The sequence below is a fragment of the Sorex araneus genome, chromosome 6 (genome assembly GCF_027595985.1).
Source record: "Sorex araneus isolate mSorAra2 chromosome 6, mSorAra2.pri, whole genome shotgun sequence".
Taxonomy (NCBI): domain Eukaryota; kingdom Metazoa; phylum Chordata; class Mammalia; order Eulipotyphla; family Soricidae; genus Sorex; species Sorex araneus.
Window position 1 is genome coordinate 91,048,235 of NC_073307.1, and position 14,213 is coordinate 91,062,447.

The window sequence follows — 14,213 nt, forward strand, 5'->3', positions numbered from 1 at the left end:
GTGAAAGAATTCAGAAAAATAAAACACCTCCATGGTTTTGTTGCTCTACTTCCATCCTCGTTTCTTCCAAAGTTGAGCATAGAATTAATCTCACATTGCATGGTCCTGCCCATTTCTCTAATCTGGGGAAAATGAGGTTCAAGAGCTATGCTGAAGAGACAAATCATAAACCAAAGCATATGATGGATGGTTCAGGGCAGGAGAACGTCTCTGAATGACACCATGATGATGGCTATGTGTAACTGTTCACATTCCAAGCACAGGATATACAGTGACAAGAATAAACTCTGAAGGGTGAGAATCTGTCAATGTTGATTTATTGCTTGTAAACACTCTACCTTGTTGTGGAGTCATGTGGAGGGTGGGGGAGTCTCTGCATGTGAGGGAAATGTAGTATGTGGGGACTCTCTGCTTCTTCCTCTTAATTTAACTTGGATCTAAAACCTCACTGAAACAGTCAATCAAAAATGCACCATGAAGTTGGAGGGTGGAGCTGAAAACAGGTGACTATTTCCTTATTTACTTTATATGATTGGAAATTCTCATACTTGACAACCAACTTTTTTTTTCACCCAAAAATCACCTAGAAGAGGTTTTAAATGACTTCAGTGCAACTTACAAGGGCATAATAAATCTACATGGAATTTAGACTAAATTATGAATTATTAAAGTTCCCTAAACCCCAGGCTTCTGTAAATGTTGAGTTCTCAGAGGTTACTTAACCGGATTCTAGAATTATAGAAATCTCTGGGAAAAAAGGAATACGGAATGCTTTTTAAAAAAAATAGAATTCAAGAATAGGTATTTGAAGGGTATGAAATCATTCATATCCAGAGACGTATCAGAGGTCCAGAGACATAGATCAAGGGACTGAGTTTATTCTTTGCATGTGTGAGATCTGAGTTTAATCCTTGGGATGAAACCATCTAGCCCCTCTGAGCACCCCTAAAGAAAGGAGCACTGAACTCTGAGCACTGTTAAGTGTCACCCCCAACTGACGGACCCCCCCAAATATGCAGAAAACTTCACTGATTTGAAAGGAAAACTGGAATTCTATATTCATAGAAACATTTCCACAACAGGCAAAAGATGAAATCAACCTACATTCCCATTGACAACTAAGTAAGGAAGCCATGGATGTGCACTAAACGGAATACTGCTCGGCCATTAGCAAAAATAACATTGCATCTTTCAAGTCAAAATGGGTGGAATTTGAGGCAATTATGCTAAGTGAGGAAATGAAAGACAAACGGGGTTCACTTGTGTGGAATATGAGTAACTAAAGGAAATGAACTGGCAAAAACAAAAGTCCTAATATTGATGTAAACGACAGTGCCTGTAGAGGAAAAGGGGAGAAGGATGAAAGAAAGTAAACAAAGGGGCCTTTTTGATGGTTGGATGACACTGGAACTTTGGTGATGAATGTGGTGAGTATTATATACACATAGAGCTGAAAAGTTGAGCCTTTGAAATTCCATCCTGTGATAAGCCAAGGACAAATACATTTTTTATTTGCTTTTTGGGTCACACCCGGCAAAGCACAGGGGTTACTTCTGGCTCTACACTCAGGAATCACCCCTGGCAGTGCTCGGAGGACCATATAGGATGCTGGGAGTCGAACTCGGTCGGCCGCGTGCAAGGCAAACGCCCTACCCGCTGTGCTATTGCTCCAGCCCCCAAGGACAAATAATTTTTTAAAAAAAAAGCAAAGGAAGAAAAAAGGGCTAGAACTGTAGCATGGATGGGGGTTTTCTATGCAGTAGTCAGAGATGGTAGTACGAATGAATTGATCAATATAAAATCCCTTCGATAAACTAGAGATCATCTTTATTTGAGCTTTATTCAGGTCTTGCTTTGTCTTTTGATTAATTTTAAAGAAGAACCACCTTACCCCCTCATTTCTTGGTGACCTTCCACTGTTTGGATGGTTGATCCTAGGAGTCATGAAATGAGCACCAAGATAAGGGAGAGAAAGGGTAAAGTGTGTGTGTATTGTGTGTGTGTACACGCGTGTGCATACACTCTGCTATCCAACATCAAAGAAAGAATATTTGTTTTAACCTTCTTCATACAAAGGTAGAAAATGTGGAAGATGGTAAAAATTTGGATTGCATTTCTTCTCGTAACACAGGTTCAACAGCAAATTCTCGGATCACCTCATGTCTGCCTAGTGGAATGAGCAGATTTTCAGCTGGTTGTGTGCATGCATCCATTTTAGACACCCTGAGACTATAATTCAGAGAAGACCAATGTCTTTATACTCTAAAGCCTTTATTTATTTATTTGCACAAGACATGTTTAATTCCAAGGTGCTCAAGGCATTTTGAAGATATTAAATTAACTGTTAATCCTCTTCGTGTTTTATAAAGCAATGAAGAAAGTCTTTTATTATGAAACATTATGAACTAAATCTGAAAAATAGATTTAACAGGGAGAGAGATAATCAAAGGGATGAAAAAGAAAAAAAGATACAATAGGAAAAAGAGCCCAGATAAAAAAGATTTCTACAACTTCCTACCAAGCAGGGAAATATCTGGAAAATTCAATCTGTCTCTGGGACCCAAACTGTCCAATATACCAGAACCTGTGTGGGTGTTTCTAATGCTACAACTTATTACCAAAGTAACAAAATAATCTTGAATAAGTTACTTCTATGCTTGAAGACTAAATTTCTTTTTTTAAAATTTTATTGAATAATTGTGAGATAGTTACAAACTTTCATGTTTGGGTTAGAATCTCACAATGATCAAACACCCATCCCTCCACCAGTGCACATTCCCACCACCAATATCCCGGGTATACCCCCCCTTTCCCACCTTCCCCCTGCCTCCATGGCAGACAATATTCCCCAGACTCTCTCTCTACTTTTGGGCATTATGGCTTGCAACACAGACACTGAGAGGCCATCATGTTTGGTCCATTATCTGCTTTCGGCATGCATCTCCCATCCCGACTGGTTCCTCCAGCCATCATTTTCTTAGTGATCCCTTCTCTATTCCATCTGCCTTCTCCCGTCCGCTCATGAAGCAGGAAGACTAAATTTCTTTATCTGAAAAATGGGTGTTTATAAAAGTACTTTGTTCTTTTTCAAAAATCTTTTTCAAATCAAAAAGATTTGTTGTGTACACCTTTATTGCAAACCACAACAGCTAATTAGAGAGAGAGAACAGAAGGGAATGCCCTGCCACAGTGGCTGGGTGGGGTGGGGGGGAGATGGGAGTGGGGAGGGTGGGAGGGACGCCGGGTTTACGGGTGGTGGAGAATGGGCACTGGTGAAGGGATGGGTTCCCGAACTTTGTATGAGGGAAGTATAAGCACAAAAGTGTATAAATCTGTAACTGTACCCTCACGGTGATTCTCTAATTAAAAATAAATAAATTATAAAAAAAAAAAAAAAAGATTTGTTGTGAAGAATACTTCTGATAGGTCTTATCTTGCTCCTTCTCCTCCTCCTCACCCTTAATATCCATAGTCACCAAGTGAGTCTCCCCTGTCACTGATGCTGTGTGACCTTGTCCCATCCAGACATGTGCTTGGAAATCCTTCAGTGTTAGACTGTAGAAATCCCCCCAATTCTCTTCTTTCTCCATTTCAGTGTCCTTAGTGGTCTGATGTTCTTTCACCTCTTTGCATCTTTAGCACCTTAAACTCAAATTTGGGCTGGCACTGTGATTTTCTTTGGCCAAGAATCTAGTGGTGAAGACATACCTTTCCAGTTCAGCAATGCTGTTTTTTCCCTTCTTCTCAGCTATCTCTCTCTCTCTTTTTTTAATTCTTCTCAGCTTTCTCAGCTGCCTTGCCATCATAAGAATACGGCTGGGGTGGGGATGAGGGGGCGGGTGGGATGAGGTGAGGCTGGCAGGAGGGATACTGGGAATATTGGTGATAGAGAATGAGCACTGATGGAGAGATGGGTACTCGATCATTCACTGAAATGTAATCTTGAAAGTGTGTATGTCTGTAACTGTCTCTCATGGTGTTTCATTAAAAATTTTTTTAAAAATAATTTAAATTTATTTAAATAATCTAAAATTATTTTATTTTATATTATTTTATTTAATTAAATATTAATTTAATTAAATATTTAATTAAGGGGCTGGAGTGATAGCACACTGGGTAGGGCGTTTGCCTTGCACGCGGCTGACCCGGGTTCGATTCCCAGCATCCCATATGGTCCCCTGAGCGCCGCCAGGGGAAATTCCTGAGTGCAGAGCCAGGAGTAAGCCCTGTGCATCGCCGGGTGTGACCCCCCCCCAAAAAAGTAAATGTTTAATTAAATATTATTTTATTTAATTTTCATTTAAAATTTTTTAAAATAATAGAAAAAAAAGAATATGGCCAGGCTAACATGTGAGAGGAAAAGGGACCAGGAGTTCATGAGTCACTAGTCTCCCTGACAACCAAACCCACTTGGTCAGTTGTTGGTCATCCATGTGCTGGGCACTCTGGCCCGGTCAACAGAACCACCCACTTGTCTTAAAATCTCTGAGCACTAATGCTCAGGTTTGTAAGTTTTGAAAATAGTTGGTTGCATGGCAGTACCTAAGTACTAGTGTCCTTTTCAGTGATTTTTGCCAGACTCTGTCTCTCCTCACATAAAGATGAATCCATTCCATGAGTTTATTTATTTGTGACTTTGATCAGGGCCCATGCAGAGAACTAACACTGAAGCAGGCCCCGTCACAGGCATCCAGAAACCATGATCTGGTTGGGGACATAAGTGAAAAAGTGATCCCCAGGGATAATGACGAATAACAGAAATGCCATTCTGTGAAGAAGGAAGTTTTCTAGCCTGGAGCTGGCATAGAGGGAGACAGTTGATAAAAGTTCATAGATCTAGGGCTGGAGCGATAGCACAGCGGGTAGGGCGTTTGCCTTGCATGCGGCTGACCCGGGTTCGATCCCGGGCAACCCATATGGTCCCCTGAGCACCGCCAGGGATAATTCCTGAGTGCAGAGCCAGGAGTGACCACTGTGCATCGCTGGGTGTGACCCAAAAAGCAAAAAAAAAAAAAAGTTCATAGATCTAATTTTCTTTAGTTCTCTAGAACTTTCCCTCTCCATCTTTACTCCCTGGTATCTGAACCGGTCGCAATAACCTTCTAACTGACCGACCTTTCCTAGTTCAGCTCCCACTCTATCCATTCCTGCGTTAGATGATTTGCTTTAACGATTTCAATCACCTCCTTTAAATCCTTTGGTGGCTTCCCACGGCCCTCTGAATAAGATCAGAACTCCGAGGCATGGTAGACTTCTTCATTCAGAGTTACCCGCCCACATATTCCATCACACCCGGCTCACTGACCATGTTCTAGTTATGTTGTTGTTGTTGGGGTTTTTTTTTTGCTTTTTGGGTCACACTCAGCGATGCTCAGGGGTTACTCCTGGCTCTGCACTCAGGAATTACTCCTGGCAGTGCTTGGGGGACCATATGGGATGCCAGGGATCAAACCCGGGTCGGCCGCGTGCAAGGCAAACACCCTACCCGTTGTTCTATCGCTCCGCCCCTTATGTTGTTGTTTTTGAGGATCATAATGCTTCTCTTCTAGGTTTTTATTTTGTTTTGGGGCTACATGCAGTGATACCAGGACTTACTCCTGACTCTGTGCTCAGGGATCACTCCTGGAAGGACTCAGGAGACCATATAGGGTATTGGGATTATTCCCCAAAATTCCTACATACGAGGAAACTTCCCTGCTCACTAGACTATCCCTCCACCCCGCCCCCACTTTTCTGAAATTTTAATAAATTGAAACAACTCCAGGGAGTCAGAATACCAAACTATCACCTCTCATCCTAATAAGGGGAAAGTTAACTTTGAGTGGCATGGGGTTGATTGCTTGTTGATTGCTTCAAACTAGGTCGATTACCGATAACAGCCACCAGCTCTCCTGACCTGGGGAGTCATAAACAAACAAACAGGAAGTGTCAGACCTAAAGATGCGCACAGTGGGGACAGGAGCTTAGGACAGGAAAGGGACCAGTACAACCATGAGGAAGCAGTTCAGTTTGGATGGGAACTGAGTGCTGGAAGGAGGTCGAGTGACCTGTGTGATAGGCTTTCAGTACCAGCATTGCAAACCACAGTGCCTTAAAGGGAAAAGCGTCTGCCATAGAGGTGGGTCGGGAGGGAGGAGGGAAACTGGGGACCCTGGTGGAGGGAAGGGGGACACTCGTGAGGGGAGAGGTGTGGCGCAGTACCCCAATCGTGAATGACTTTTTAAGTTGGTAATTCACGGTGTGAGTCAATTAAAGAAAGAAAAAGATGCAGACAACTCCTGCTCTCGGCATGAAACTTGCTCCCAGGTTGGGGAGCCCTATTTTATTATCTCTAACTAGACGGGGAAGACTGGCCTCTCTTTCTCTTTTGAGATGGGAGGGTCAAAGGTGAGAGAGGCCACATGGGGACAAGGCCATCAGGAGGAGGGAAACATTATTCAGCTAACAATACCAATGAACATAACTATAAATATAACAATGCTATTTAGTATTGTAGCACTGTCATCCCGTTGTTTATCGATCTGATCAAGCGGGCACCAGTAATGTCTCTATGGTGAGACTTGTTGTTACTGTTTTTGGCATATCAAATACGCCACGGGGAACTTGTCAGGCTCTGCTGTGCAGGCAGGATATTCTCGGTAGCTTGCTGGGCTCTCTGACAGGGATAGAAGAATCAAACCCGGGTCAATCCATGCAAGGCAAACACCCTACCTGCTGTGCTGTCACTCCAGATGGTATTTAGTATTATTGCACTGCACTGTAGCACTGTCCTCCCATTGTTCATCAATTTGCTCGAGTGGGCGCCAGTAATGTCTCCATCCTGAGATTTGTTACTGTTTTTGGCATATCAGATATGCCACGGGGAGCTTGCCAGGCTCTGCCGTGAGGGCAGGATACTCATGGTAGCTTGCCAGGCTCTTGAAGAGGGATGGAGGAATCGAACCTGGGTCGGCTGCATGCAAGGCAAACGCCCTACCTCCTGTGCTATTGCTTCAGTCCCTGGGGAAGAAAGAAAGTATACATGTCCTACCATAGAGACAGGCTGGGGGACAGAGGGGAAATTGGGGACACTGGTGTAGGGAAGGTGGTCACTGGTGAAAGGATGGGTGTTGGATCATTGTACCTTGAAACTCAATTGTGAATAACTTGGTAAATTTGAAGTCCACAAAGATTCAATACAAATTTCAAAATAAAATAAAGTGATCTTTGGATTCACTGAAAGGCTTAAAACAGTTTAGGGGTCGTGGGTATAGCATTGGAGAGTGGTTACTTTTGAACTGGGTTCCCGGGATTATCTCCCAGCTCTACTGCCTGTGTGTTCCCCAGTCACAGTAATTACTTCACCTGCTCACATTTCAGTGGTCTCACCTGTGAAAGGGAAATAATAATAATAGTTGGAAAAATCTCTAGAGCTAGTGTGAAAATTAAATGAGTACAAGACATGCTTAGGACAACACACAACTCAACTTTGCATGAGGCTCTCTTACATTAAGCTATAATAAGATAGTATTATTCATGCAGATGGCTTAAAGGGTAAGATAGTTGTACAAAACTCTTACATAAAACATCAGCTCTCTCCTTGCTCAACTCCCTCTTTTCCCCAGAAGCGATATTTTAAATTTCTCTCAGCTCATTATTTTGATGTTTATCTCACCGTTTCCAAGAAATGAGCTTGTTTTGCAACCTGTTGATGTTTCTCAGTTTTAGACATTATCTAAGAATTCCCACCGGCTCCACCTTGCAGACATCTCCTGGCCGTTTTCCTATCCGCCTAGTCCACTCAATCATCACCATTTCTCTTAGATCAATATTTTGTGTTTACATGATCACACTGTGTAAAGGTTATTCATATCTGTGCAATGCAGTATATCATGATTACTCTTACTTTTCTTTCCCCAGAGCTACAACTTACCTTGTTTTTCCTGCTGCTCAGCTTTCTCTGTTCTTATCTGTAATTTAACCCTGAATCTTTGCCATTTGTCTAAATCTACAGCGTTCAGAAGATTTCAGCTATTTTCTATTTCATCTTCGTTAATAATTATTGAACCATTTAAGAATTATACAAAATCATTCCATCTGGACCTTTGGGTCTGATCTGCCTGGAGTTACTAGTTTATTTACTTTTTTTTTAGATGCCAGGGCATAGTTCTCCTCCAGAAATCTTCCTTATCTGTCATTCTGAAGATTTTGTTTACCTCTCTCTTGTACTCTCCTGTTACGAATGCCCCCGATCTTGCCTGTTGGTTAGTCCCATCTATTTAGTGGTTCATACTCTCTAGTCGCTTCTGAGAGAGGAGACATCGTTGACCTTCCCTGGAAAAAAAAAAACCCACCACAGAGCTTGTATGTTTGAAAAGGATTCATTTGACACTGACTTTGATTGAGAGTCTAGCTAGGTTATAGAATTCTATTCAACTTGGAATTTAATTTTTTCAGAATTTTTTTTGGAGGGAGCTCCCCAATTGTTGTTCAGCCTAGACTTGTTTAGCCAACTAGACCAGTGGTTCAACAAAAGGGCTCAAGGATGAGGTACCGTTTGCACTTAGTGATGCCATGGGTTACCCGAGCCTCCCAGCTGGCGCTCAGGGGATGCCCAGGGCTGTGTCTGCTGATGACTGGTGCAAGGGATCAAACTGGAGTTGAGGGGTCAGAGTACAGATAGTACAGAGGGTAGAGCATTTGCCTTGCACACAGCTAGCCAGGTTCAGTTGGGCAATCCCACAAGGTCCCCTGAGCCCCCCAGGAGACATCCCTGAACACAGAGTCAGAAGTAAGCCCTGAGCACCATTGGGTGTGGCCCCTAAACAAACAAACAAAAACAACAAACACCCCCTCACCCCGCCCTGAGTTGACCACATGCAAGGCATGTGCCTTAATCCTTCTTTACACAAGTTCTCTGGCCCCGAAAGCACTGCAGCACTGTAGCACTGTCAATCCCATTGTTCGTTGATTTGCTCGAGCGGGCACCAGTAACGTCTCCATGTGAGACTTGTTGTTACTGTTTTTGACATATTGAATACACCACGGGGACCTTGCCAGGCTCTGCTGTGCGAGCAGGATACTCTCAGTAGCTTGCTGGGCTCTCTAAGAGGGGTGGAGGAATCGAACCCAGGTCGGCCACAAGCAAGGCAAACACCCTACCCACTGTGCTATCGATCCAGGGATCTGGCCCCTATAAGTGTATTTTTTTTTTTGGAAAGCAATCTTTTTAGATATCCTGACTTTGATTTTATGGTCTCTTACTTCAAAGGAGGCTCACACCATCAACTTCTTAACTTTCTGAGGAACTTTGTTTTCTGGGTCAGATTAGTAGTCCAATTTCCTTCCCGCTAGCAGGAGAACTGGCTCATTGAAGTTGACTCCTCATTTGTCACCTGTTTATAAATCCCCTCTCCTTCAGAACCTGTTTCACTTTCTTTCCCAGACTCTTATTTGGGAGCAGACCTTCAGATGTGTAGTGGAATTTTATGTGGTGGCGAATGTCAAGCCTATTGTCTTTATGCAAAGTCAAACTTCTTTTGATACTCAGAGTAAATGTAAGTTCCTTATCAGGACGTTTACCAAGATATGGGGCAGCTGTTCCCCTTGGAACTTATCTCATGCCTATTTCACTAGCTCTTTTTGTTTTTATTTTTTAAATTTTAAAACTTCTGGGGCTGGAGCGATAGCACAACGGGGAGGGCGTTTACCTTGCACGCGGCCGACCCGGGTTCGATTCCCAGCATCCCATAGGATCCCCGGAGCACCGCCAGGAGTAATTCCTGAGTGCATGAGTCAGGAGTAACCCCTGAGCATCGCTGGTTGTGGCCCAAAAGAGCAAAAAAAAAATTACTAAAACTTTTTTATTTTATAAAGCAGTTGATTACATTCAATATTTGAACACCAACCCCACCACCATGACACCTTCCCACAGGCATATTTTGGATGTTTCCACCCTGAACCCCAACCCCTGCCCCGAAGCAGAACCTAAATAATTTATTTGGTATTGTTTGTTATGAGAACCTGCTGAAAATGCTCCAAAAAAGAGTTTCCTTAGAGGAAAGAGTGTGAAGATTGTTATATTTCACCCAGGGGGCCATTAAGCCCTTCTACAAGAGATTACTAACAAATTGTTAAAGGCTGAGCCTTGTGTGCTTGTGTGTGTGCATGTATTTGTGAAAAAAAAAAATTTACCTCTAAGATTAGTTGCCCCCTACTTTCAACCCCATCAAATGTGGTGTGCTACTCTCAGAGTATGGGTGGTGTGAGGTATGAATTGCGGCTGCGTGGTCCAGAAATATGCTCACTTCTGTGTGGGGCTCCACCGCCCCCCCCTCCCCTCAGAGCATTTCACTAGCTCTTACTGTGCTTTGGCCACGCTGAAATTCCTCAGCTTTGTTCAAGGTGTTACCATGAATTCAAGCGCTAAGATCTTTGCTCTTGTCCACCCTGCAGTGCTGTTCCCTAAACTCTTGCCTGCCTTTCCTCTGGGAGTATTTTCAGCTGAGAAACTGAAATATTTCTAACCCATGAAGTCTCCCTCCCCACTTAGAAATACGCAGGCTAGGAGCTGGAGTGATACTACAGTAGGGTAGGGGATATATCTTGCACACGGCAGTCCCAGGTTCTATCCCCGGTATCCCGTAGGGTCCCCTGAGCACCGCCAGAGGTAATTCCTGAGTGCAGAGCCAGGACTAACCCCTGAGCATTGCCAGGTTTGACCCAAAAGGCAAAAACAAACAAACAAACAAACAAACAAAACTTAGGCTAGAAGTGAAGTGTGTTTTAATTAGGGTAGGAGTGAAGGAAACTGCACCTGGCAATCTCTTTGAAACTTCTCTGCCTCTACAAGCAGCATCTGGGAACTGTAGAATGAAGGGCCCTGGAAGATATAGCCAGTGTTAGAGATGAAGATGAGAGGGGAACCCTGGGCTTTGAGGAGCTGCTGCCATGTATATAAAGTTGATTCCCAGCTTAGGGATGGTCCACCTGGGTTAGCATCATTGTAGCTTCTTCCATTTCTGTCACTATTTGGGGGATTGAGCCTGGCAAGCTCCCCGTGGCTGGTGTATTTGATATGCCAAGTACAGTAACAACAACAGGTCTCATTCCCTTGACCCTGAAAGAGCCTCCAATCGTTGGGAAAGATGAGTAAGGAGAGGCTGCTAAAATCTCAGGGCTGGGACGAATGGAGACCTTATTGGCGCTTGCTCGAGTAAGCCAGTGAACAACGGGATGACAGTGATACAGTGATTACACAGTTTCTCCCCATAAATGGAGAGGAGCAGATGTTTACCACTAAACAGAAACTTCAAAAAATGGGGGGAAGAGATTTTTTTGCAATGGGCCAGATAGGGGCTAAGAAACTTTTTTTAAAAAATTATTTTTTTTTAAATTAGCGAGTCACTGTGAGGGTACAGTTACAGATATACCCATTTTTGTGCTTGTGTTTTCCTCATACAATGTTCAAGAACCCATCCCTCCACCAGTGTCCATTCTCCACCACCAATGAATCCAGTATCTCTCCCACCCCCAATCCCATCCCCTCCACCTCACCCTGCCTCTGTGGCAGGGCATTCCCTTTTGTTCTCTCTCTCCTTTTGGGTGTTGTGGTTTGCAGCCCAGATAGAGAAGGGAACACCAAGTAAAATGTGGTTGGAGATCCCGCTCGGGAAGGGAGATGCATGCTAAGAAACTTTCTTTATAGGCAACCAATCCCACTTCAATCTCTGGCACTGCACTGAATCACCTGGGCACTGCTACGAGTGATCTTTGAGCACAAAGCCAGGAGTAAGTCTTGAGTACCACCACGTGTGCTTCCCCCGTCCCCAAAAAATAAACCAAGGAAATCTTTTCTTGCATTGCTAGCTTTTCTTCTGTCATGTATCTCTTTGATTTCATTTCAATCTTTGCTTTGCTTGCCTACTCTGAAAATAATTTTACAAAATAATCTACCTCCCTCAAAAGTTTCTAGGTTGGACCTAAAATTTTCACCTGAAATTTAAATAGTGGCCAAAGAGAGAATTTTTGATCAATAATTAATATCGACATTTAAAAATATCCTTCTCTATTGTCATTTAAATGCATCCATTGGGATATCACAATCACAAATTTACTATCGCCTATTAAAAATAATGTATCTTGGGAGCTGGAGCAATAGCACAGCAAGTAGGGTGTTTGCCTTGCACACGGCCAACCCAGGTTTGATTCCCAGCATCCCATATGGTCCCCCAAGCACTGCCAGGAGTAATTCCTGAGTGCATGAGCCAGGAGTAACCCCTGTGCATTGTTGGGTGTGACCCAAAAAGCAAAAATAAATAAATGAAAGTTACCTCTTCTTTAAAAAAATGTATCTTGTTTTGTTATTATGAATATTATTATTTTTTAATTTAGAGACTCATTCAGAAGGGCTCAGGGCTTACTCCTGGTGTTGTGCTCAGGGAATAGTTCTAATGGTGCATAGGTGGTCACTGGCCTTAGGGGTACTTGGAGATATCTTGTCCTGAAGATCAAATTAGAGTCAGCCACATGCTAGATAAGTGTCTAAATCCTGCAGCTCTCTCCCTGTCCCATAATGTATTATTAAATGATTGTCTTTATATTCTTAGGGGAAATGATCAGGGGTAGATAAAAATATTTCATTTTTAACTCTAAGGCTTTGCCCTTATCAGAAATTTTTACAGGACAGACCAAGAAAGCCACTGGTGTTGTGTTCTTCATGAAAATTGGACAAGATGTGAAGAAAGAAAGGAGGATGCTTCCAAGACACCATTTTCTTCCCCCAAAAAACCATGAACCGAGAGGATTAACGCTTGCCACATTCTTAAGCTCTGGATTGGAGTCAGATCTGGAGGTGCTGCTAAGAAAGAAGAAAAGCGAAGGCTGAATTCAGTAACAGAAGAGAAGCAGGGGTGAGATGCTGACAACTCTTGAAGCTATATACTGGTACCCCTGGGGTCTAGGCCAGACATAATTAGACAAATGCTGATGATGGTCTCCACTCTCTTGAATGTGCCCAGACTGGCTTTGAGTCACTGAATTCATCAGAGCAGCGAGGAAGAGACTAGCATGCTGACTTAATTGAGATTGCTCTGAACACTCAACTGATATCATTTTTCTTGAATTTAGGCACGTTGGGGAGGACGAGTAAAGAAAGGCTGCTAAAATCTCAGGGCTAGGACGAATGGAGACGTTTCTGGCTCCACTGTTCATAGAGCAAATCGATGAACAACGGGATGACAGTGATACAGTGATACAGAAATTTAGGCACTGTGGTTCACTGGGAATGGTAAGATTCTTGAGCCAAACCTTTCACCAGAATATCCACTTTTCTTCCATAATTACCCCAGGGTCCTCCCACATCCCAAATCTATTTCCTCCCTGGGGGTAAGCTCCCCGCTGAAGATCAGTTCTCATTTGATGTTCTTTGATCATTTGTTATTCCCTACTATGTTACTTTCTACCCCACGTAGGATAGAGGTCATTCTATGTCTTTCTCCTTCTTCATTCAGCATGATACTCCCCAAATTCATCCACATAGCAACAAATGATGTAATTCCATCTTTTCTTAGAGCTGAGTCATATTCCAATGTGTCTGTGTGCCATCATTTCCTGATTCAGTTGCCTGTTCTTGGACATTTGGGTTGTTTTCAAATTTTCATCATCATCATCATCATCATCATCATCCCAGTGATCATCGAATTTCTCAAATGATTTCGAATTTCTGGGTCTCAGTAACGTCTCCGTTCGTCCTAGCCCTGAGATTTTAGCAGCCTCTCTCTACTCGTCCTTCCCAACGATGCAGCATTGGAGGCTCTTTCAGGGCCAGGGGAATGAGACCCAGCATTGTTACTGGTTTTGGCATATGAATACACCATGGGGAGTTTGCGAGGCTCTCCCATGTGGGCAGGAAACTCTCGGTAGCCTGCTGGTTCTCCCAGAGGGAGAAGTAGGCTACAAGATGTCTTGCGGCCATTTTTCGGTCACTTCCTGGAGCTTGGTTTTAAGTCTCTGGATGTGGCCATTGGTGGGATTACATGGCACCGGGGGCAGTCCCTGGGTGTGACCGCCTAGCTACTGGGAAATGGGGAATCTGGGTGGAAGAGGCCCAGTCCTGATCCGAGCAGGCTTGGATGTCTCAGCCACCTGGGTTCCTTTGCCAGTTCCTTCATGTGTGAGGCTCGTCAGAACGTATGGAGAGGGTTCTTGAGCATGGCCCGGTGGCTGGCTAGGCT